General features: G+C 42.8%; 1 protein-coding gene across 2 annotated transcripts in view; it reads left to right on the top strand.

The window, feature by feature from the left end:
* LOC126191483 (limbic system-associated membrane protein) overlaps positions 1–24,696 on the top strand; it is a 986,380-nt gene that overhangs the window by 610,381 nt on the left and 351,303 nt on the right. The gene's annotated exons all lie outside the window — the stretch shown is intronic.

Below are 24,696 nucleotides of genomic sequence, written 5' to 3'. Positions count from 1 at the left end.
ACATACCATACAATGCACGGCATAGGAACAAGAAGTTATTACATATTTGGAAACGTTACTTACATGCTGCAATTCGTCTGACCTGTCTGCGACATGCCATCTTCGAAAAAAAATATATCTGGTCTTATAAACCAGTTGCCGTACTACAGGATATGAGTACATATCGCAAACAGATAGATTGGTTGACATTGTATTTAGGGAAAATCCGTTAACACACAGTATGGCGTATTTAACAGCTAATATATTCCTGTGACCCGCATTCATAGCATCTGTTCATCAACTGACGTTAGCATACGTCGAAACAGTGGCAGGGATCATAACAGAGCGGCATCACTGTGTAAGCCATATGATCCTTGCATTACCAGATTACCAGAGGTATTGTCAGGGAAGGAGGAGGTGGGTATTTATTTGGCTAAATACTTAACACATCTTTGTAATACACGTTAGCAAAAGTCTCTTGCAGGAATACATTGTAGTAGTCCCCAACCCAGATGTAAATATAACCGTTGTAGATGCACAATAAAATTTTGATCTCAAAACGAGCACGTGACTCACACAGTGGTGCTGCTTTATTACGATCTCTGCAATTATTTTGACATGTCTGAAGTCCGTTGATGATCAGAAGTGATAAATGCACTCCACAGGAATATCATGGCTGTTAAATACGCCGTACCTTGTGTTAATGACTTTTACCTGTGCACAGTGTCATCCAGATTTCGTATCTCCGATATGTACTCATGTCCTGTAATATGACAACTGTTCTACAAGACCAGATATGTGTCTTATCGACGATGACGTGTCACAGCCAGGCCAGAGATATTTTAACATGTAAGTAATGTTTCCAGACACGTAATAACTTCTTGTTCCTGTGCTAGGCACTGTGTGGCATGCACGCTTTATTAATTTTCAGCTCAACTTGCACTTGAGAATAGCTATAAAGTCGAAATCACGGCTGTGTAAAATAAACAAACAATTGTCAAATGGCGTAAATTTCTTTAAAGATATTATCCGTAATTTAGACAGTTACCGAAATAGGAGGATCCTGGCACAAAGATATATGTCGTGTATGTCATAATCTTGATCATACTGAGCTTCACATCAAATTAATAGTGTATGATGTAAATGCTAATAAAAACCACCAGGACTGCATTTCAGGTACGTTTACTACGCCACAATTGGATTCGTACTAAATAAACATCTTCTGGTTACACCGTAAGTTCTTCAACAATCTTCGTGACCAACTTTCACGAAGCGTCAGAAATGTGACGGTGTCATGACTCAAAAAGTCTAATACGCCTTTTCTTAGCGTTATTCATGGTGACTGGAAATTATTCAGTTACAACTCCGGAACGTATCTGCCACTTTGTGAGAACTGGTCGCGAAGCCTGTTGGTGAATTCTTTGTGCCACCTTGTAATGGTACTTGAATTACGTAACCATTACGGCACCTCACCTCAACCTCTCGATACCAGCAATATTCTACTGTGTTACTGTAAAATAGTTTACATATTTCTGTGACACCATTCAGATTTGATTTCATTAATGTAGAGGTACTTTGATACATCGATTTGTTTATATTCCAATGATATTATTCTTATGTGTATTCTTTCTTTTGTCACTATGATCTTTGACGTACTTGTAACTCTGAATTTTGGGCGCGTAAGCGGTTATTAGAGAGTGAAGTCTTGGTCGTCATGTTGAAAAGACGGAAATTGTAGTCAGTTTTTGAGATGCGAACTTTAACAGTGAGGAAGATATTTTCAAGTATGTTTTATATTGTGAAGTGATGTTGCAACAAAAGTAATAAAAAATAAGTGTAACTTAAATTCGGAGTGCTGATTACTTTTTTTACATCACCATTGTGCTAACTTGCAAAAGTTTAATCTTTAAGAATGGTTTATGAAACACATCTATAAAACTTTTGAATATCGCAGAATAACACCTAGGCCTCTTTGCATCACTACCTAGATTTTCGACGATTGAGCCATGAGTTCGCAACGAGACCAGCGTGTGAAACACGAAAAGATGAGTGCCTAGTTTATCCATTATTTTATGAAATGACTTTATTAACTGTGCTCTAATGACACCTGCCACGTAATATAACTTTGTTGTTGCCCGAAAATTCAATATTTAACAGCGTGAGCAACACTACAATCATAATTAATGTTTTACCTTTGTTGTGGTAGGGTTGTTAGAACCTGAAGAATTCATTTAGATTGAAACCGATTGTGGAGTAATACTCGCACTTGAAAAAAAGCTTAGTGGTTTTTTATTTATACTTTAATACATGTCATTTGCAGATAATTAAAAGTAACTTAATCAAAAGCATGAAATTATTGTTTCACACGTAACGGAGTTAGAGCAAGATGAAATAATTATTTTGTGGTTAGCATGTTAACGTAGAGCATTACGAACGGTCTCCTACATAGTTTCTTTAATTGGTTTCAACTAAATACATCCGTAACAACGATAACACGTTGAAATTTAAATCAGTGCACTGGCGGCGTCAAATTGACGACTATGGCCCTGCTTTACGGTCTCGTTGGAGGAAACATAAAACATAGCGGACATAACTACCGCAACAGAATGGACGTAGTACAATGGCGATTTGGGTCCGATGAAAGCGTAGATAAGTGTAATGCGCAAAACGAGAATACTGTTCGTTATGCGGTGCCGTAAATGTCAGCTGCCAGTCGGACGCAGAAGAATAAAGCGAATAGGGTCGACAACTCTTACGTAACTCTGGCTCTCTGGACAAGATTGCATACGGACGCCGCGTATTTTGGAAATAAAATTCGCCTCCGTAATTCTCCTTCTTCTCCCCTCATTCCTGCTCCCCCCCGCTTCCCCCCTGCACCTACCAATCCTGAGGTCACAGCACCCAACCTCCTTGTCTGTTATATAAATTACATTTTTCCTGCTTTGTGTTTTCGTGTCGCAGTGAAGGGTCGTGTTTACCGGTGAGTAATACCTGTTGATCACGAACAGGGGCCCCGCCAGTGAGGTGAGGGGCGGGTTCCGTTAAATATGGGCAACCTGTGCCGCATTACCCCAGGGAGATGTCGGCCGGATAGCTGCCACGCGACCGCGCATTAGCATCGGGTCTGAGAGCGGATGCAAGCACGTGCCCTGCGCCGACGTCTTTGCAATGGGGCTGTGGTAATCCAACCACGAATGATTCCTCGTTTATTCTGGAGCCCCATTCATAAAAATTACGGTCTTCACTCCACCATCATGCAAATATGTACGAGTCATGGGAGTAAAAAACAAGGGACGTTCAATAAGTAATGCAACGCATTTTTTCCCCCTGAAAGCAGCTTGGTTTAATTCACTACTCCTATTCTATTATTGCTCATACTTTTGGCTACAAAACACTACTTCTCCACATAATCTTCATTCAATGCGACGGCGTTACGCCACCTTACTGTGACGACCTGTATGCCCGCAGGGTGTCACTCTCCTGCATTTATAACCTCCTCATCACTCACGTACTGCTTCCCGAGGAATGCATTTTTCATTGGGCCAAAGAGGTGGAAGTCGGAAGGTGTGAGATTCGGGCTGTAGGATGGATGAGAAAGAATGGTTCAGTGAAGTTCTGTGAGCTCCTCTCAGGTGCGCAGACTTGTGTGGGGCCTTGCATTGTCATAGAGAAGAAGTTCGTTTCCATCAGTCCATCACCTCGAACGAGAGTGTCCACACGTTCCTAGACATCGTAGGAGTAACAGTTGTGTGCGGCCGACCGGCATGCTGGAGATCAAATTGCGTGACCTTGTTGCGAGGACAGCAGACGTCTCGTCCACCGATTTACCCCCATTTATTCATTGACCCGCTTCCGCAAACTTCTTGCAAGCGCTTGTGAATATCTGTGACTCTCTGGTTTCCTCCAAAAGAAACTAAGTGACAGTTCTTTTCCTAGAATTCATCTCCGCTACAGGCACCATTTTGAAGCCTACGTATAGCACCGTCATCCATCGTGAAACTATAGAGGCTGACGCAGAAAGATTCCACGATGTCCCACCGAAATTGACTGAGAAAAAAGTATGTTGCATTACTTAATAAACGCCTCTCGCATCTTCTTTTTCTGATGCCTTCGTCCCGCATCTGCGCAAGGACGGCGTAGTTATTAACAATTCGGCTTGGTTAGTTTAAGTGGTGGCAGAAGCCTGTCACCACCCCGTTACTGCCCGGGACGGAATGTGTGTACCTAGGGTGACCAACTTCTTTAAAAGAAAATAAGGGAGATACTTACATCTTTGACAAAAAATAAGGGAGATTAAGAACACGGTGGATTTCACGAAAAATCAAAGCAGTATTTGCAAAAGATTTCTTTTTAATTGAAAATACTTACACATATTTTGCAACAGGTTTTGCTTCATTCAGTAGTTTTATATCATTGTTAGCAAATTCAAAATATTCACTGCGTGAATAAGGAAAATTCATGACAGCTTGCAGCTCAGATTTGAGTAGGTTTGTACTACTTCCATTCGTTACATCTGTCCACTTATTATTCACAAGGGAAAATACTCTCTGTGTGTGATCATTACTTTCTGGTATATTCATAACATAACCTACCAGCTTACCCAAGTTTCCCAAATTCCCATTATTTGACTTCTGGCTAACGCTACCCTCTAAAGAGACAGCACAATATAACTACAAAATTCCTCATATAACTAATTTTCATTCACACAATGCAGCTTGATACATTCCACAAATTTATGCATGTCATTGAATGTTATTTCCCTTTCTAGAGACAGTAAAAACTTTAAGCCATCATAAAACTTGTTAACTACGTAAGAATGTAAAGGCTAACAATTTATGAGCACCACTACCAAAAAAATGTATTTTCCTTTCTCCTAACTTTACTAATTAGTAACTGTACGGCTTCATGAGATTCTATAATGTTAATATCGGAATTCTCCAAATACTTTGCTTTTTGAATAAAAACATTTCCAAGTAACTAAGATAAACTAACATAAGCCTGAACAATTGTGTCCACTTCTGTTTTTTTACTGCAAAAATACTTTTTCAAAACCTTAGGACAGTCTGAAGCATGTACCTTTTTAAAATAGCTTTTTATAGGCCCCCAGTTTTTTAAAACACTTTCTATAGCAGGTGTGAGAGATAACGTTCTAGTAGTCACATGTCACAGGATTTCAGCCCATTCAACATCAACAAATTCAAAAGATGATTTCAAAGTTTCGCTTCGTTTGGCAGAACAGGAAAAGTGACTACATATTTTAATACTTACACTTGAACATCTAGATATAGTAAAAGCATGCAAGTTTCATGGTGTTATGAAGCACATGGTTAGAACAGCTGGTTTTGAGGATTTTTTCATTCTCGTTACTTAATAGTTTTGTGACTGAATGGTGCTTGCCACAACTTATACTGGCACCATCAACTCAGCAAAATGACATATTACGGACATTCAAATTATTTGTCTTCAGTGAATTTTTTAACAACCTATGGACATCCTTTGCAGTTTCATCTGCATTTTCTATGAAACCCTACAACTTGCTTTAAACTTCACTAAAGGACTCAAAATATCGTGTTATAACTGGAAACATTATCCTGTTTAGGTGACTGGAAGCATCTGTTGCCACAGAAAAGAACTTTTTTGGGTTATTTAAACCTTCCGAGAAATCGTTCACACTTCATGGGGCCAATACGTTCATTACGATCACTTCAGCTTCATTTCGGTCGCAAGATATTTTCTTTGACACATTAGATTCACTGAAAACGTTTTTTGAAAGTTTGGTCGCACAGACCAATTTCCTGCAGTTTAAGCTGTACTGTGTGGTAGACTAATGAAAATTCACCAGTATTAAGTCATCTTTGTTCATATGTAACGGCTGTCTTCTTGTGGAGTGTTAAGCCTGAAGGTGAAGTTTATACCTCGAAGCAATTAGCTTTATTAAATAATTAAAGTAAGTCAACAAATAAAGTGAGGGGAAGCGGGCTCTGAAAACCGTTTTCTTATTTTGGAAACAGTCGCGGCCGGATAACAGTTAACATGGCTTCAAAAAAAAAAGTAAATAAATAAATAAATAAATAAAACACGCAAAGTTTGTATAAATGAACAAGCTTTCGTAACGAATGTCAAAGTAAATATCAAAATTCTGTTAAATATGTGTTCCATCAAAACATGCAATTAAATAAATATCTCACCTAGCAAGCTTTACAGCTCGTAGTAGTAGACACTGATGCTCCAAAATAAACAGTCCAGTCACATTAATGTGACCACCGTCTGTGACCGACGTCAACGTGCAGTAACTACTACGGCAGGCGGCAGCACTACCAGTAGAGTGTATATAAAGTGTGCCGGAGGGCCGCGGAGAACAATGTAGTCGCTTTCATAATGCGGAAACGGAGAGATATATGACGTCCAAAAGTGCATGACCACTGGCTTTCGGGGCAAAGTATGGACGCATTTCCGAAACAGCTAAGTGAGATACTGTTCGTGTGCCACCGTTGTTAAACTACATCGTGCATGACAAAATGGCATCATCAAAAACAGGAGTCGAGGCAACTGTGGAACACCACGAACTAGTGATGAACGACGGCTGCAGGGATGTGTGCGGGTGAATAGACGTGTACATGATGAGCAACACCAGTATGCATCTGTCCTTGGGGGCCATGTCCACCCTTATATGCTGTTTGCTTTTCCTCGGCACGATGGTACCTATCAGCAGGGCAATCCAACGTATCATGCAGCTCGCAGTTTACGCGCGTAATTCTAAGAGCACCGCAGTGAGTTTACCCTAATCCGATGGGCACCAACAATCCCGGATTTAAACCCAGTCGTGAAACTGTGGTTCCACCACGATCCGGCTGTCGCGCCTTGGGTCCTCACGAGAGAAACATGGCTCAGCGGGCCATGACTGGAGTCGGCGTGGCTCCACATCCATGCCCGTACTTTCCAGAATCCCATTGACTCTCTTTCTGCATGACCAAGTGTGTTGACAGGTGGTTACATTAACGTGATTGAACAGTGTATTTTGACTACTACCCTTCGCGAGACTGAATGCCGCAACCCAAATTATTATTTCCCAGCTCTTGGGAATGAATATTTCGGAAATGGCGAAGCTGATCGGCTGTTCGCGTGTTACTGTCGTGAGCGCCAGTGGAAAGTGGTCCAAGGACGGTGCAACCACGAATAGGTAAAAAGATTTTGATGATTCAAGCTTCGACACAAAACGTGGAAGTCGAAGGATTGCCCTTTCTATAAAGTGACAGTTATCTGTGACAGAGATGACAACATAGTACAGGTGCAGGCTCAAATGTTTCTTAGCACACGCTTCAGCGAGCTTTAAAATGAGACTCCGCAGCAGACGATTCCCAATCGTTGTCATGATGATTCAATGGCGCCGTCAGTTACGATTGCAGTGACCGCGGTCACGTTGAGATTGGACCGTGAACCAATGGAAATGTGCCGCCTGATCGAATAAATTATGGTTTTTATAACATCACTTCGGTGGTCGTGTCGAGTAAGCCTTCACCCAAATTAACGGTATTTCGAAAGTGGCATCGCGACTCGGAAGCAAGCCGGTGAGGACATTTACAGCGACTTCTATGACAGCTCTAGAAAATCAAGGCACAATGACAGCTGAAGGCTACGTGAACGTTATTGCGGACCATGTGCATCCGTCCCTACTTGATTTCTTCCCCAACGGCGATTCCATGTTCCAGCGAGATAACTGTCCGTGCCACAAGGCCGAAATAGTCCTCAGTGATTTGAGGAGCATGGTAGTGAACGCTTGTTGATGTGTTGGACACCAAATTCGCTTGATCTGAGCACGTCAGAAATCATCAGAATCGCTGTGGGACACCAGATAGGCGCCCACAAACAACATGCATGTAATTTGCGAGAATTTCGTGCTCTGCGCGTTGATATCTAGTGGCACATACCTCAGGAAGACTTCAGAGGCTTAGTGAAATCTATGCCACGCTAAATCGCTGTTCTATTGCGTTCCAAATGTTGAGGAATCTACCATCGTAATCGCCGAAGTCTATTAGCTGATTAGCCTGCTCACTGCGCTCGCCAAGAATTCCTATTCTGCGCTAACCTCTTCATCTCGGAGTAGCACTTGCTCCCTACGTCCACACTTACTTGCTGGATGTATTCAAATCTCTGTCTTTCTTCCAAATAACAGATTTCCGGAGAGCTCGCAGGTCCAGCTAAAACAATGACTGCCCGTAAAGAGTTGAAAAAAATGGAGTACAGTGGTCGAGCTGCCCTTATGAGAAACACATTTCTGTATCCAATTTTAATCTGCGCTTGTGTTGGTACAAGGGTCCACGCCACTCGACGTTGGATGACTGGGAGGGAGTGATTTGGAGCGATGAATCACACTATACCGCGTGCCAATACGATGACAGGGCTCGGCGAATGCCTGGAGAACGTTACCCGGCAATCAGTCGTGGTGCCAACAGTGACCTATGGAAGAGGTTTTCTTAGGATATGGCATTGTTTTTCGTGGTCAGGTGTGCTCCCCTAACTGCGCTTAAGAAAACGCTAAACGCGGAGGGGTACTAACACATTGTACAACATTGTGTACTGCCTACAGTAGAATAACAGTTCGGGGATGATCGTTTGTAACTCCACGACAGTACACTCTGTCTTACAGCAGAATTTGTGAGATCCATGGTTTGTGGACAACAACAGTCCTGAAATCGACTGGCCTTTGGGTTGGGTCAAACCGTCGACTTCACCCCAGATCACAACGTCCAGTATCCCTACTTACTCTGGTTTAGGCTCTTCACGAAGAATGGGCTGCCATTCCTTCTCAGGCATTCAGACAACTCATTGAAAGCGTCCCCAGCAGAGTTGGGACACACCGCATACCATTGTCCACTAATAGGTCTCCTGATACTTGCGAGCAGATAGTGAACTCGAGATTTCTGCAATGGAACATTCTGTCAGATTAAAAGTATGGCGGACTGCGACTTGAACGTGGTACAATGTGTGGACAGAATTTCTGTGCAGTGTGCTAAGTAGAAGAGAGTTGACGGCAGAAGTGAAACTGTGAATCGAGCTTGGATTCGTCAGTCGGGAAGAGTACCGAAATCTGAATACTCTCCAAGCAAGCAGTTCACTCCCGAGTGAAACGGCCGTTCGTTCTCCCACCACCCTCAGTGGCCTGTCGGTATCACTGTATCCTGTCTGCAAGAGCTCAAAGTTCTACAACATACATGAAGTTTTTCAACGTCGATTCCGGGTTATATAGAAGCTTTCAGTGTTGATGCGCTGGCCACTTGGTGACTGTGTGTCTGCCGCAGTCAAATAAACAGATCGCCATCACCATCAATCCGTTCTACTGCTGTCACTTCTTAAGATAGCAGGGTGCGGTTTGAAGCATTATCCGCAATACTAGCTAGTATAATCTAATTGAAAAACTGACGCTACAGTTTCTCCTCCGCTTGCTAACGAAATCAGAGTGATAGTGCTGTTGCTACCATGCTCTGAAGAAAGAGCTTTGCAGTAAAAACCCTTTAGTGATGGAATACTTGCTTTCATCGAACATGCAGACTCGTCCCGCTCAGTTACTCATGAGCGTAGAAATACAATTCATTAGGATCTGAATACGTTACGATGCGAACCAATGAATCAACAACAAAAAAGTTTTCTATTAAGTACCAATATCGCGCTTCAAATTGCAATTGCCGGACGTTCTGTTCTTTAAAACAAACATTCTGCACGAGTATTCAGATTAGCGTAGGAAATGGATCATCTATACTAAACAGAAAATGAAAGTTTAAACAGAAGTTTTATCGCCAAATGGTGATGAGAGAGAAACAGTACCGATAAAATGTCGGCCGTGTTTATTTGCGTAACAGTAATCGAAAACGAATGATGTGTTTCGCACTAGAAGGAACGGTTTTGGAACTTGTAATTTTCTCTTTGATCTTACGATTGAATTTAATTCTGTTCAGAATTATTTTGACAACAGCATAATGTATTCAATGAAGGAGATTACTGTGTCATTAAAATGCGTGAGAAACTGAGAAATGTGGGTACAATGAACTGGTATTGAGACTGAGAAAAGCGTACGTTGAGACTGACATTATTCAGCCACGGCACGTCTGCAGCCAAAACCAGATATTTTTGAAAAGTGTAGTATGTATCATCTAGTGGTGGCATTATGTTTGTTGAAATTATGAAATATATGATCCACTTCATGAGTAATTTCGTAGCTAGCTTATTTTGAATAAAAATAAGATTTCTTATATTTGTGTTGTGTGCCAAAGAGACCTCATTAATCAGCCAATAACGTCGTCTTACAGATAACCCTTTTCCCATAGTTCCATATTTCTTAAATTTTTCGTGGCAGTTGTGTTACGAATGCTCTTTTACTAGAGCACGTATGTTACAATCTCTCAAAGCGTCTCACGCAGAGTTTCGGTCAGATTAGAAATGTGTGCCGAACCGGAACTCAAACCTGGAACGTTTACACACTCCCCTGCGGACTGTAAGTTTGTTCTGGAAACAGCTCGCGCTCAGTTACAGAAGCAAAAAATTTCCATGCTATTTCCTAAATTAAAAGAGCTTCAATTACTGAATGCAGCTCTGTGAGGTTAGTTTCTCGGGAATCTACACAGTACACGAAGTCCGCAAGAAGAAGATTTTTGTGGCAGAGTAAAGTAAACTGGCAAGTGCACGTTTTCTTCAAAGAAAAGTCCATTCACCGGAACCTTCCAGTCATCAGCATTCCTTCTTCGTCCTTTTCCCACTCCGTTTGATAACTTCTTACCTGATCATTATCCAGCGAGCGTGCTAGTTTCCTGTCTCCAGACATTTTATTCACACACGAGGATGTGATCCGCAATGACCGGTTGCGATGCGAAGTCTGACATCTTTTTATTGTCGACTCATCGTTGTTTTTTCTCCTAAAATAATTTTGAGTAGTCAGTGGAGTCAGTTGGTGAAACGTTACTAACTAATGTACCTGATGCAATCAGAACTTCACCTCTAACACCGACAATTAGAAAATTAGCCGGAGTACTTGACTTTCAATAACTTACTTTAAATACAGAACGTTTATTGGTATCGTAAAACAGGAAATGGAGAAGGAGATACAACTTAATATTCAGTAAATGCAGCGAAAGTGAGAAAGTAACTCTAATTTTCTTTAAGTTTTTGTCAATGGCCAGAAACTTAAAGTAAAGCGTAATACCTTTAGAGTTAAATTTCTGAGCAATGCTGTAGATTCTTTTTGGCTCTTTCTTGTTGTGTTAAGTGAATAACAAGCAACGTGAATAGTTTATGAGTGGATCGTGTAAATTACAGTGTACGTAACCGTCCACCTGTTTGTAGTACTTTTTGCAAGAAGATTTCCAATATTGACAAATTTACTCAGTTTCCATAATTACGGTGAAGCCAGTAAGGCATGCACCCAGCGGATACAGCAGTTTAATCGAAGCCAGTTTTACAGCTGAAATTTTGTAGAACAACAAATAAACATTCGTGAGACATTCAGTTTAAAATTATGTTTCTGTTTTGCAAGAAAACCATACAGTTTGCATAGACAGAATACAACAAAACATTCATAAAATTTTTCGTCTCACTATGCTGTTCAAGAAATGAGTCGTGGTAACTCTTGCTGAGGAAAATAACGTAGAACTGCGGAACAGTTGTAACGGAAAAGGATGTCTTTTAATCGGGTATTACACTCCAGATCGATCAGTTCCATGTGCACGCGCAAACAGGGAATTTAAACTAAATCGACAAATGTTCTCGAAAATAACTAAAAAATTCAGATGGAAAATTGTCATTGTTGTCAAACGACGGTGTTTGGAAAACTATCCATGTCACTGTTTCAACGCCACAACGAATTCCTTATAATTCGGTTTTTATTTAACACCAATGAGCTTCCGGAAATGGACAGTGTTTTTTGTCAGAGTTTGTGCCTTCCACAGTACGATGTCAAAAATAAGTTGTATCTCACGTTGCAGCATCTTATTATGTGCTGTGTGCAGACAAGTCGACTTACAACGAGAATTCTGCAATCCATTTTTGTTATAATTATCGTTGCTGCTTTTTTTCCTTCAGAAATTTAAAAATAGCAGCTTTCAGTTGGAAAAATCGTTCCACGTATGCCCCTTGGCTTAACTAACGTGCTTTGCAGTAATATATTCGTTCAGTTTCACCAAAAACTGACGCAACTGACAGGGTGGCAATGCGCGGACCGCATGCGTGCAGCACATCATGCACGCATATAGTTTTGAGCACAGTGGCCGATCCTGGTTCAGAATGTGCATTACGTTGCGCGTTCAAGACCATGGGAGCTCGTTCGAAATTCTAACTTAACCCTTTAGTGACCAAATTATTTCCGGAAGTTGTAGACTTTTTATGAACACTTTATTGGGCTAAGAAACTGTTCATAAAATCATAGTTTAAATCTTGAAAGTGAGAGTTTAGCCTACGAGCATAAAAAAATTAGTGGGAGCTATTGTTCCCGCCGAACTCTGGAGTAACTTATCTTGCTAATTTAAAAAAATGTATTTCCTTTATTTTTTAGTAGAAAGACATGTTAAACATTACATTTATATTTGTATTAGTTCATACTGTCCTTTGAGTTCACTAAGGTGATGTACTATGGAACTTAGAGAAGTGTGGTGCTACACACAAAGGTACATGACAGTTGCTACACATTATTTTTGTTCTCTTTTCTTTGTTTTTGGTGCTACATTGGCGGTATCTTCTGTTTTTTGTACTTTTTGTAGGGAAATGAGTTCCAACTTTCTCCCGACAAACTTCATCTGATACTCCAGACACACCTTTTTTTGGTGTTTGAAAATGAACAGGCCTTCCTCTTCTCTTGCGGCTTGAGAAGCCAGAGATAAGCTGCCTTCTGAAGTGCAGTCTAAATGTTAGCTGGTCTGATTCTGTCTTCTGTAGCTTCCACATAACGAAGGAATTGACAATTGCCAAACACACAAGAAAGAAAAACAGTTTGTGCCACCACCTCCATGAACGACGGCCTACAGCATACCGTTCACGCAGCTGATCGAATCCATCCACTCCTCCCATTATTTTATAATACTCTGCCACAGCCAATGGGCAGAACACTTCACTTCTGCTTCCACTAATTTACCTTGTAATATTTACGTAATTTTCAGTAAAATCCAGCAAATATACACGAATACTATCACCCTCATAAATATAAAAGTAGATAAATACAACACAAGTCAGTTCACACGCAAAAGGAAAGTACACTAACTAAAAAACGCTGTAGCGGTCGAAACAGTGGCTCGTTTTCACGTGGGAACTGCGCTTTTGCATTGATTGACTCATAAGGTAGAAATACAACAGCTTTCGCCTAACCGTTGACAATCTACACATAGTTAGCACACTCTAACAGAGATGGTAGCACAAGTTAGAAGTGGGATCACGGATTGCCACTGAACTTATAGCGAAAACAAATAAGTGGGAACTATAGTTCCCACTGGTCACTAAAGGGTTAAATGAACATTTCGCTCTCAGAACATCCAACGGACCACAGTCTGTTACACTAATGAGCCAAAGCATTATGACCACTGCCCACCGCAGGTTGAATGCCTCCTGGGCCGGCCGTCGTGGCCGAGCGATTCTGGGCACTTCAGTCTGAAACCGCGCGTCCCCTACGGTCGCAGGTTCGAATCCTGCCTCGGGCATGGATGTGTGTGATGTCCTTAGGTTAGTTACGTTTAAGTAGTTCTAAGTTGTAGGGGACTAATGACCTCACATGTTAAGACCCATAGTGCTCAGAGCCGTTTGAACCATTTGAACGTCTCCTGGTTGTGTTGCCGGCATCTGACGCAGTAAGGAAAGAATGTAAGCGGAAGAGAGACAATAGGAAGTGCTTATATCGAACGTACGGGACGCACATCCGGAAATCCACTGATATAAGCGGTTTTGCCAAAGTGCACAACGTTGTGGCGCTGCGGCCGTAAACGGGAATCTCCGAAACGGCGAAGCTGGTGGCCTGTTGGCGTACTACTGTAGTGAGCACCCATGGAAAGCGGTTAAACGCTGGTGAAGTAGCGAGCAGGCTGTATGGTACTGGACGACCACGTCTCATCACAAGGCGTAGAGGTCGGAGGGTACCCCAGTGTGTAGTCCAGGATAGACAGCGATGTCTGGGAGACCTGACAACAGAGTACAATGTTTGTGCTGGGAGTGGTGTTGCGGAGTACACCCTTCAAAGGACATTCCTGAACGTGAAGCTCCACGTCACAGAGCCCTACGTGTTCATGTGTTGACCCAACAACATCGTCAGCTATGATTGCAGTGGGCACAGCACCCCTGAGTTTTCACCGTGGATCGACAGAGAACTGTCGTCTTTCGAATAAATCTCATTTCTTGTTACACCAGGTCGATGGCTGGGTCTTTACATGCCATCATCCAGATGAATGGCTGCACGAGACATGCACCGCGCCACAGATGCACGTCAGTGAGGACGGAGTTATGCTGTGAAGTACATTGAGCCGGGCTTCCTTGGGACCTTTGTTGGTAACTGACGACATCGCGACAGCAGTGAAGTAGGTGAACATTATTGCGTACCCCCTGCATCCCTTCATCCCTGAAGTGTCCCACTACGGCGATGACATCTTCCAGCATGACAATTGTCCGTGTTGCAAAGTCAGAATGGCGCTACCGTGGTTTGAGGGGCATTGTTTAGAACTCACAACGATGTTTTGGTCAGCAAATGTGCCTTATCTGTAGCCACAGGAAAACATGTCGGTCGACTGCCACGTGCCCATTAACCACACCCCGTAATTTTCGGGAATTGTTTGACCAGTGCCTAGACATCTGGTGCCACATATATCTGGTATCCTGTCAACGACTTGTAGAATACATGCCAAGCAGAATCTCTCTTGCACGAGGGTAACCCCAAAAGTAAGGTCTCCTTTTTTTTATAAGTACATAGACCTGTTTATTTCTACAGTGGTTTACATCAGTTTACAGCTTGAACGTTTAGCTATTTTTCGACATAATCACCATTTCTGTCGATGCATTTTCATAGACTCTGTGGCAGTTTTTCTATACCCATGTCATACCAGCTCGCCGCCATGCTGTTCAGAAAGTTATGAACCTCTTCTTTCACCTCGTCGTCGGAGCTGAATTGCTTTCCGGCCAAATGTTCTTTTAACCTAGGGAACAGGTGATAGTCACTGGGCACCATCTCAAGACCGTAGGGTGGGTGAGTGATTATGTTCCACTGAAACTGTTGCAGGAGAGCAACGGTTTGCCGAGTGATGTGTGGGCGAGCGTTGTCATGGAGAATGTGTACGCCGTTGCTCAACATTCCTCTTCTACGGTTCTGAATTGCCCGTTTTTTCAGAGTCTCACAGTATCTGTCAGCGTTAATTGTGTTCCCAGTGGGCATAAAGTCAACCAACAATACCCCTTTCCGATCCAAAAAACGCTTGCCATGACTTTACCGGCAGACTGTATTTGTTTGAATTTCCCTGACTTTGGAGAAGAAGGATGCCGCCACTGGCGTGACTGCTGCATGGTCTCAGGTGTAAAGTGGATTGCCCACGTTTCGTCACCCATGGCAATTGAGTCCAGAAAGTTGTCTTGTTCGGCTGCAAGGCGGTGAAGAAATGCGCAGGAAGCATCAACTCGTTGCCGCATGTAGTTCAATGTTTCCGTTCAAATTCCGTGAGCGGTGCTTCGGGAGACCTCAGGAACCAACGTGCAGAGATCATCCAGGGTGATGCACCGATCTTCTCGCATGCTTTGCTCAGCCTTCAACACTGTCTCCTCAGAAATTGATGGTCTCCCGTTCCTTGTTCGTCGTGAATTTCGGTCCGACCAGCTGCAAACTCTCTACACCACTTACGAACATTTTTGACATCCATGCACGACTCACCATACACTTCCATCAACTGGCGATGGATTTCAATTGGTGCAGTGCCCTTTGCGTTCAAAATCCGAATAACTGCTCGCAATTCGCACTTGGCGGTAACATCCGACGGGACTTCCAATCTCAGCGGCTGCCAAGCCCAGACTGAGGGCCTCAGCGCGGCGTGCGCATGTTTACACACAATGCGTGAAGCACTCTTCATAACAGTGTGACCAACTGCTACACTAACAGATTTGTGTACTTATAAAAACATAGGAGACCTTTCTTTTGGGATTAACCTCTGAAGTGGAAGAATACGCTATTAAATAGGTGGTCATAATGTTTTGGCTCATCGGTATATATACAGGAAGTTGTATTATTTCTTAAAACTATGACCATTTCTATCTCCCTTATTAACATATATATAAACAGAATTTAAATTAATTAGTACAGCGTTGGTTTAAGTGCATCAGCTACATGACAGAAACATATATTCAAAGAAATAAAATACGTTTCTGTAACTCTATGGAAACTAACTAAAAAATGTTCATAACTCCACAGTAAGAATAACGTTTCTTGTGTTTACCAATCTAAACTCATATTCCATTCGCTTATTATTTTGTAAGTTACAGAGAAAGACGCCTTACCTATAACACTATGTGCACAATTTTGTATCTAATGTTCTGTTTCTCAGTAGTTAAGTGAGCAGTAGTATACTGTCTTCCATTTCATCAGATTAATGGGCTAACCACACAACAATCTAGGTAAATATGCTCCTCTCCGCGATCGCTTGCAATTTAGAAAAAAGACCAAGGGTTAACATTATTCTTTAACACGAAAAACTTGCAAATACTGGTGTAAAACTGTTGGGTATTCAGACATACATATAGAAACAATGTGATTCGACAAGAATGAATCATTCACTCTACAGGAGAGTGTGTGATTATCCTTAATCTCCTGGAATATTAAAACCTTGTGCCGGACCGGGACTCGAACCCGGAACGCTACCGTTCGCGGGAAATGCTGTTACCTATCGATATAACTAAGTACGTGTAACGACCTACCCCTACATATACACTTCCGCCAATACATCTCTCGTACTTTTGTTCAAGTTTCACTGAAACTGTCCCGTATAGCCTTCGGCAGTAGCACTTCTGGAACAAAGGATCCTGCGTAGAAATAATTAAGCGACACCCTAAGGGGATGTTTCTACGAAGAAACTATTCACTCTGAAGCGGGTTGTGCACTTTTCCGAAGTCTCCCGATGGATTGAAACCCGGTAGCTGAAAAACTGCTTCCAGGAAAATCGAGATACAGTCACTGTACAGATCTACATGTTGCTTTTGCTCAAAACGTACGGAAAACCAAATGCAGGGATGTATGTGGGTACTGCAGATTAGACGCTAGCGGGGCGAACAACGGTTGCACATGTACACACGGGCGTTAACAATGCGAGCATCCGCGCGTCGCTCGCTGCACGCCCAGTTTTGTTTGATCCCCGTATTTTCTGCGTGTAATTAACTGGCTGTTAAATATTTGCCCTCAGTAGTAAACGACCTGGTGAGTCAACAACGACTGCTTCTCTGCCGGATATAAAGCAGTTTATTTGTTTACGTGTCAATAAGCACGGAATTCTGACATTGTCCTGTGGAAAGAACGTCTGCTCAATAATTTCAAATTACTCATATATAATGTTACAGGAGATATTAAAACGCGGCTGTGTGGCAGCTTAATAGCGCATCTCATTTAATTCATCCAACTTGCGTGTAATAACGTTTTTTGCCTTTTTCGTCGATCTGAAATCTGTATTCATAGTGTACACATGCTATTCGCTGCACTTATACACGTTCGCGATATTAATTTGGGTAAACATTCGAAACGATCTTTACGGCATATTTGTTAACTATGATTTCATTAAAACAAAACTAAATATGAAACGTCCTGATGCTAATTTTGGTTTCAAGCATTACTATTCAGATACAACGTTACAGGGATACATACATCTTTGTCGATGTGGCTCTGTTTTCTTTTCAACAAACATCATTACGTATTCCTAATAAATAACACTGGAGTATGAAAAATTAATAAACGTAGAAAGTATTCGAATGGGACGGAAATGAGTAGACAGACAAAGACATAATTACAACTTCATAAAAATTTTATCATTTGTTCAAGAGAAAGAGTTTCACAAAATGAGCAAGTGTTGGTCCACCGTTGTTCCTTATGCAAACAGTTATTCGGCTTGGCATTGATTGATAGAATTGTTGGATATCCTCCTGAGCAAAATCATGTCAAATTCTTCCCTACTCGTGCATTTGGTCGTCAAAATTCGGAGATGGAAGCAGGCCCATGCCCACAATGCTTAAAACGTTCTCAGTTCGTGAGAGACCCGGCGATCTTACTGGTCAAGGTAGGATTTGGCAACCACGAAGACAGGCAGTAGTAACTCGTACCATGTACGTGCTGGCATTATCTTGCTTATTATGAAGGGCAACAAAACGGAGCGTACAATATCATCGACGTATCGCTGTGCTGTAAGTATGCCGCAGGTGACAATCAAACGGAGTTCTGCTCCCAAAAGAAATGGCAGCCCAGACCTTCTCTCCTGGTTTTAGTGCTCAGTTGTAATCCATTCAATGAGATTCCAGGACAAGACGTATCCAGAGACGCCACGGACAGTGGTGTGATACCTGACTGTCCCCACCATAGGGCCCGACAGCAAGGAGTGATGGTCTAGGGTCCCATTTCTTTTCACAGCAGGAACCCACAGGTTGTGATCCGCGGCACCCTTACAGTTCAGCCGGCCGTTGTGGCCAAGCGGTTCTAGGCGCTTCAGTCTGAAACCGTGCGACCGCTACGGTCGCAGGTTCGAATCCTGCCTCGGGCATGGATGTGTGTGATGTCCTTAGGTTAGTTAGGTTTAAGTAGTTCTAAGTTCTAGGGGACTGATGGCCTCAGATGTTAAGTCCCATAGTGCTCAGAGCCATTTTGAACCTTACAGTTCAGTGGTACGTGGTCGACGTTCTTGTGCCTAGTTTTGCTGCCCTTCATGGCAAGCCATAGTGGGCTTATATTCCAGTAGAAATGTCCGCCCGCAAACAGCGAGAGTTTCTACTGCTTGTCTTCGTGCTCACCGAACCCTGCCTTGGCCAGCAAGATCGCCGAATCTTTAGCTAACTGAGAACTTCTGGAGCATTATCGGCAGGCTTCTCCTACCACCGAGCGAGGTGGCGTAGTGGTTAGCACACTGGACTCGCACTCGGAAGGACGACGGTTCAATCCCGCGTCCGGCCATCCTGATTTAGGTTTTCCGTGATTTCCCTATATCACTTCAGGCAAATGCCGGGATGGTTCCTTTGAAAGGGCACGGCCGATTTCCTTCCCCATCCTTCCCTAACCCGAGCTTGTGCTCCGTCTCTAATGACCTCGTTGTCGATGGGTCGTTAAACACTAATCTCCTCCTCCTCTCCTACCAACTCTGGAGTTTAACAGTCTAACGTGGCAATTGGACAGAATTGGCATCATATCCCTCAGCAGAACATCCAACAACTCTACCAATCAATACGGAGCTGAATAACTGCTTACATAAGGCCCAGAAAAGGACCAACGAGTTATTGACTTGCTCAATTTGTGAAGCTCTTTCTCTTGAACAATTCATCCAATTTTCCTGAAACTGTAATAATCTGTTTGTCAGTGCATGTACCTCACATCTACACATTCCCGTCCCTTTTGGAAAATTCTTTGGTGGTGTCTCGTTTTTTGTATTTTTTGTCTTGGGGTGTACATCACTTTTAGTATAACTGAACTCTCCCTGTAGGTAGCAGTTTCACATATACCTGTTACGTACGAAAAAATGTTAGTCTACCCCTTAAGTAAGGCTCGCAGATTACTTTAGAACGCCGTGGATTGTTCATAACTGGTACTAGGTGACCATGTGACCATCTGCCACTGACTTAAGTCATGGCAATAAAGAGGTGTGTATGTACCAGTCGAATGTAGGGAATCACCGCAGTAATTTGGGTAACAGAATGACAGAGAGGAGCTATCGTGTTTGAACCACACCATGAATGAAATCGCCCGATGTTGTAGCAATACAGACTATGCAACCTGTCTACAAGTAGTGGTGCGCCACACGTTTCCAAGTATACACATTAAGAACAGTGGTCGTAAACAGATTATAAACGACCGGCACCGGAGCCGCTGCTCTTCGGTGGCAATCGCATTCAAACCTGACAGGAGATGTTCCTGTCAGAAATTGCAGTTCCATCTCTACAGGTGTCTGAACGTACACTGCGAAGCGAACTGCATGCAATGGACATTTACTGTTGGTACCCCGCAAAACGTCATGTCCATCCATGAGGTGCATATGGTGCCTGGATATACTGAGTTGCCGAAACTAGTCGTCCAAAGAAAATAAAGTATCTTTTCAAATCGCACGGCTATTTGGCGATTTTCCTTGTTAAAGGTAACGAATAGTTCCTTCTCGTCCGTTGTCTTGGGGCTTCTGTAGCGTCTGGCGAAGTCCACTTGAGGCCGTAGGTAGAGTCCACAAATTCTCAGCACCCTGCAGTTGCGCAAGACCATTCAAGAGATGTATTGCTCCGTAGACTCCCTCCGAAACGTTTGTTTGCGAGCCTGGGTGATTCCTAGGCCCTGAATCATCAAGCGAAATCAGGCTCGTCACCCTCACTTTGACACGGGAGACAAGGCTAAATTAGTCTGTACCACTAAACCACTACTCCACACCCTGCAACAATCTCACTACCCTCAAAAGACTACCGAGTTCGGCCAGTGGATTGGACAACAAAGACGGCAATCAGTCTCTGCACCATCACCAACCGGTTCCTACAATCTCGTTTGTAACCCGCACAGGATCATAGTCTGAAGAGGATAATGACATACACGAGAGCTCCACCGTTCCAATTTCCATTGAATCAAAGCGTACAGCAGTACCCACCTCGAAAACTAGCAAGAAAAATTTTAAAAAAATCAATCAATTGCATAAAAAATGACCAAAATCTCTTTGATAAAGATTTAAAAATTCATATTCTAACCACTACTCTACAACGCCTCTGTTTTAAGGCTCTAAAAAATCACTCAAAATCATGAAACTTCTTTCCATCTGTTATTTGCAAACGAGGGCTGACTAGGTTGAATGGCTGCACGGTCAGAGATACCTGTGACCCTACCACATATTACTGTATAGATGGTTTCAAAATCTCGATCCTACTACATGCGACCTTTCTTTGTCTGAGAAGATTGGAGCATGTTGTGCGGCGGTTGAAATATAGCGACCAACATCCCAGCAAGTTGGAAGTTCTACGTGATCTGATCATCGTAAGTGGCTTCAACTGAATATTGTATATCTGTAGAAGTATGTGGTCTCCTTTCCTCACTGTGTTGAAGCCATTGTTAAGGCCAGACGCGCTGGTATACGGTATTATCGTGTCGTCATCTGGGAGTGACTAATTTTTCGTCTGTGTTTATGTAATGAGTCAGTGGTAATGTCACATGTGTCGCTTAGGACAGGGAAAAGTGTTGTACCTTGAGGATAGCGTATCTAGGAAAACATGATGTTTCCGAGACGCTTTTCAATCTGGTGACTGGTTTTAGAATCATACGAAGAAATCTGCACTAGACTGTAGTTTCCGGGCATTTTCTACTGTTTTTGTTGTTGTGAGACAGAGGCTGTGTTTCGTGCATTATATGTGAATATTTAGAGTTCTGCACATTAACTGCTGCATAATATATTAAAGCTATTTGGAAGACATTTTCAATTGTAGCGTTACATCATTTTATGTTGGGTAAAATTCTGCATATTTTTAAAACCAATTATAAGACCTGTGGACTGTTACGTCATACTTCGTCGGTCTTCTACCATGGAACATGTGATAATTGCAAGTAAACTGAGAGTCTTTAATATCTTAGTCTTCAAATGGAAATTTGTGATGGTTCGCAGGTGGCTTCTCTTGTTTAATATTTGCCACCTGTGAGTGATATTTGATTATACTAATCCTTAATGTGGTTTCCCTTGCCGATTATTGGCGTGTAGCAGAGTAATCGTATAACTGAATACAGTATTTACAAAATTTGCTCGACTGCGACACGCTTAAATTTCAAAAGAATACACATTGTATTACAGATATACGTGCAGATATTTCTACTGATGACTGAGTGCAGTGTACTGAACAACATTACGTCCGTATTAGCCCATCTGCAGACTAATAATTACAGCTGTTGTGAGTAGCATGCTTTTAGGTTTCTTAGTACCTCCAAGTACACGTGGTACGAGCAAGCCATCAATGGTTTTCTTCTGGGCAACTGATTAGGTATAGAAGTGTGGACACGCGGGTGCAAAACAGTTAATTTATACCGACAGGCGTAGTCGACAGTTACGACCGTGCAGGAAACGTCAGATAGTAAATTACGTGATGCGTTTGAGGGAAAAGCGTTAGACACAGAAAAAAACAGCTGACACACAGACGTAGGTACATATTAAGTTCCCAATCAACACAATATCTGTCTCTTTACTCCTGACACCTCATACATTCCCATGCACATGACCATGATTCATCGTGAAACATTGCTTTACATTTGCTAATAACTACACGTTTACTGAATAATATTTGTAGTTTCAGAAAACGAATGCAGCACACAGAATGTGAAAGCTATGATTCAATAACATACTCAGAATGTGTATTAAACCTCCATTATTGAGGTAGCTAGAGATGAAAGTCTGGAAAGTGATCCACAGTACAACATTCTGTTGAGTATTAAATTAAGCAGCAGCATATGTTGCGATATAAATTACTGTAAACTGAACTGTTTCAAATATGAAAACCATTACGTGGAAACGAATAATATGTAATATTCCACGACAGATTTGGAGGATGTCTTTTTAAAAAGCCGTAACACGTCTAGTTGTGTAAATATCAATTCATGTGCAACACGCGAAAAGTGTTTTTCTTGCTAACTTCTATAACTTGCAACCGCTGCAAAAAATGACCATCGCAAAATTCTTGACGTAGATTTTTTTTTTTTGAAATACTGTTTGTCAAAAGACGAAGGGGAAATGTTGATCTTTATGTGTTTGATACGTAAACGCAACGTTCAATCAGAAACATTAGTTGTGTAGGGACCACTCTCTGCTGACTAGAAATCCTCCAGTTTGTCAAGTTGCAATTCGAGGACCTGTCTGGTGTCGTAAGACGTAGCAAATCAACTTCCAAAATTATTATATTTATTGCTGAAAGTGCAAAGTTGCTGCTTCTTCTGTTCCGACTGACGGCAATGCAATCCTGAGAATAATCCACGGAATCCAATGGAGGCCTCACTGCAGCCAAGGACGCTGTGTCAGCTTAGAGTGGAAACTGAAGACTTCCGGATGCGGCGGTTGTGACGTCCGCTGGCGAGAAAAGCACCCTCCTTCGGTAGTTCTGCTTTCGGAGCTTTCGGAGATGACGGTGAACAAGAAGTGTGGGTTCTAATTCACACGTCGTTTTGGAGAGTTCTCGATCCCTCCCAGATCACTGTCCATTCAGGTTGACATGTCGGATACTGCATAGCCGTGCTAAATGCAGAACCTGGCCCACCAGTACGTTAGGCCTCTAGATCTGTGCGACACTGGGCATCTTGAACTTTGCACCCTCAACCTATGCATCAGCGCTGGCAGTTGTGCTTCATCAGTAATGGATGCTGGACTCCAAAGGTCGCGGCCTCGGTTCGCTTATCGTCTCGTAGGGCAGCAAGTGCAAGATCGACACTAGAACAATCTCACACGAAATGTTACCATACCATAATCAGAGGCCGAACGACGTGAACGCCATCGATCCTACAGATTGAGCCGGCCGTTGTGACCGAGCGGTTCTAGGCGCTTCAGTCCGGAAACGCGCTGCTGCTACGGTCGCAGGTTCGAATCCTGCATCTGACATGAATGTGTGTCAAGTCCTTAGGTTAGTTAGGTTTAGGTAGTTCTAAGTCTAGGGGACTGATGACCTCAAATGTTAAGTCCCATAGTGATTAGAGCCATTTGAGCCCACAGATTGAGAGCCAAAAGCTGGTGGGTGGGAAAGGGGGGGGGGGGCGGGGGCGGATGCAGTGATTATGTCGCCGGGAAGAAGCTTTGTTCTACAACGTCATTCATGATGATCAAACTCATTCTGTTCTTCCCGAGTCGTCAGCGGCCTTCAGATCCATGACATTTGCTTAACGAATTTGTTGCATAGTCTTTACTGCTTGGTAAACCCGTGTTAGTCGTTTTTGAGTCCTACGTAGTGTTACATTACGGAAGTAACGAAGCGGCTTTGTCTGCACTGTTTTAACCATTTTCCGCTGAGTTGCTCGCAGTCTAAGTTTGGCTAGGTGATTGTCCTGCCTGACCCAGTAACAGTGCTGAAATGTTAATGTTATTCGGTTGGCAGCTAGCGACACTTCGGGGTGGTTGAGTAACACTGGCTGCTTTGAACTTATAAGAATTTTTATTTAATCCCTTACTCCTTTTTTTTGTTGTAACTGGACAGAGTTACGGTGCTCGCAACATTTGATGCAGAAATCGTAACACATCTTGCGAGTATGTCTTCTGACACCAGCGTCCGACTGGGGCACATATAGTGTGGCGGCGTCGTCTTTGACAGCAGCAGCAGTAGGAGCAGCAGCAGTAGGAACGGTGTCGCATCTATTAATGCAGGAATTATACGGCCGCCCCCGGCGGCGGTCCGTGCCGACAAGGGCTCACGCCGCGTGCCGGCCCATTGTTCCGGCGGACAATGGGAAGTATTGCCGCTGCTCGAGCGCTCCATTTGCCGCTGTACCAAACTTCGTAAATCAGTCGCCGGCCGCTGGCAGCCGACCAGGTTCCCGTCTGGGGC

Source organism: Schistocerca cancellata, chromosome 6, assembly GCF_023864275.1.
Source record: "Schistocerca cancellata isolate TAMUIC-IGC-003103 chromosome 6, iqSchCanc2.1, whole genome shotgun sequence".
Taxonomy (NCBI): Eukaryota; Metazoa; Arthropoda; class Insecta; order Orthoptera; family Acrididae; genus Schistocerca; species Schistocerca cancellata.
This window is presented reverse-complemented; position numbering and strand designations above follow the sequence as displayed.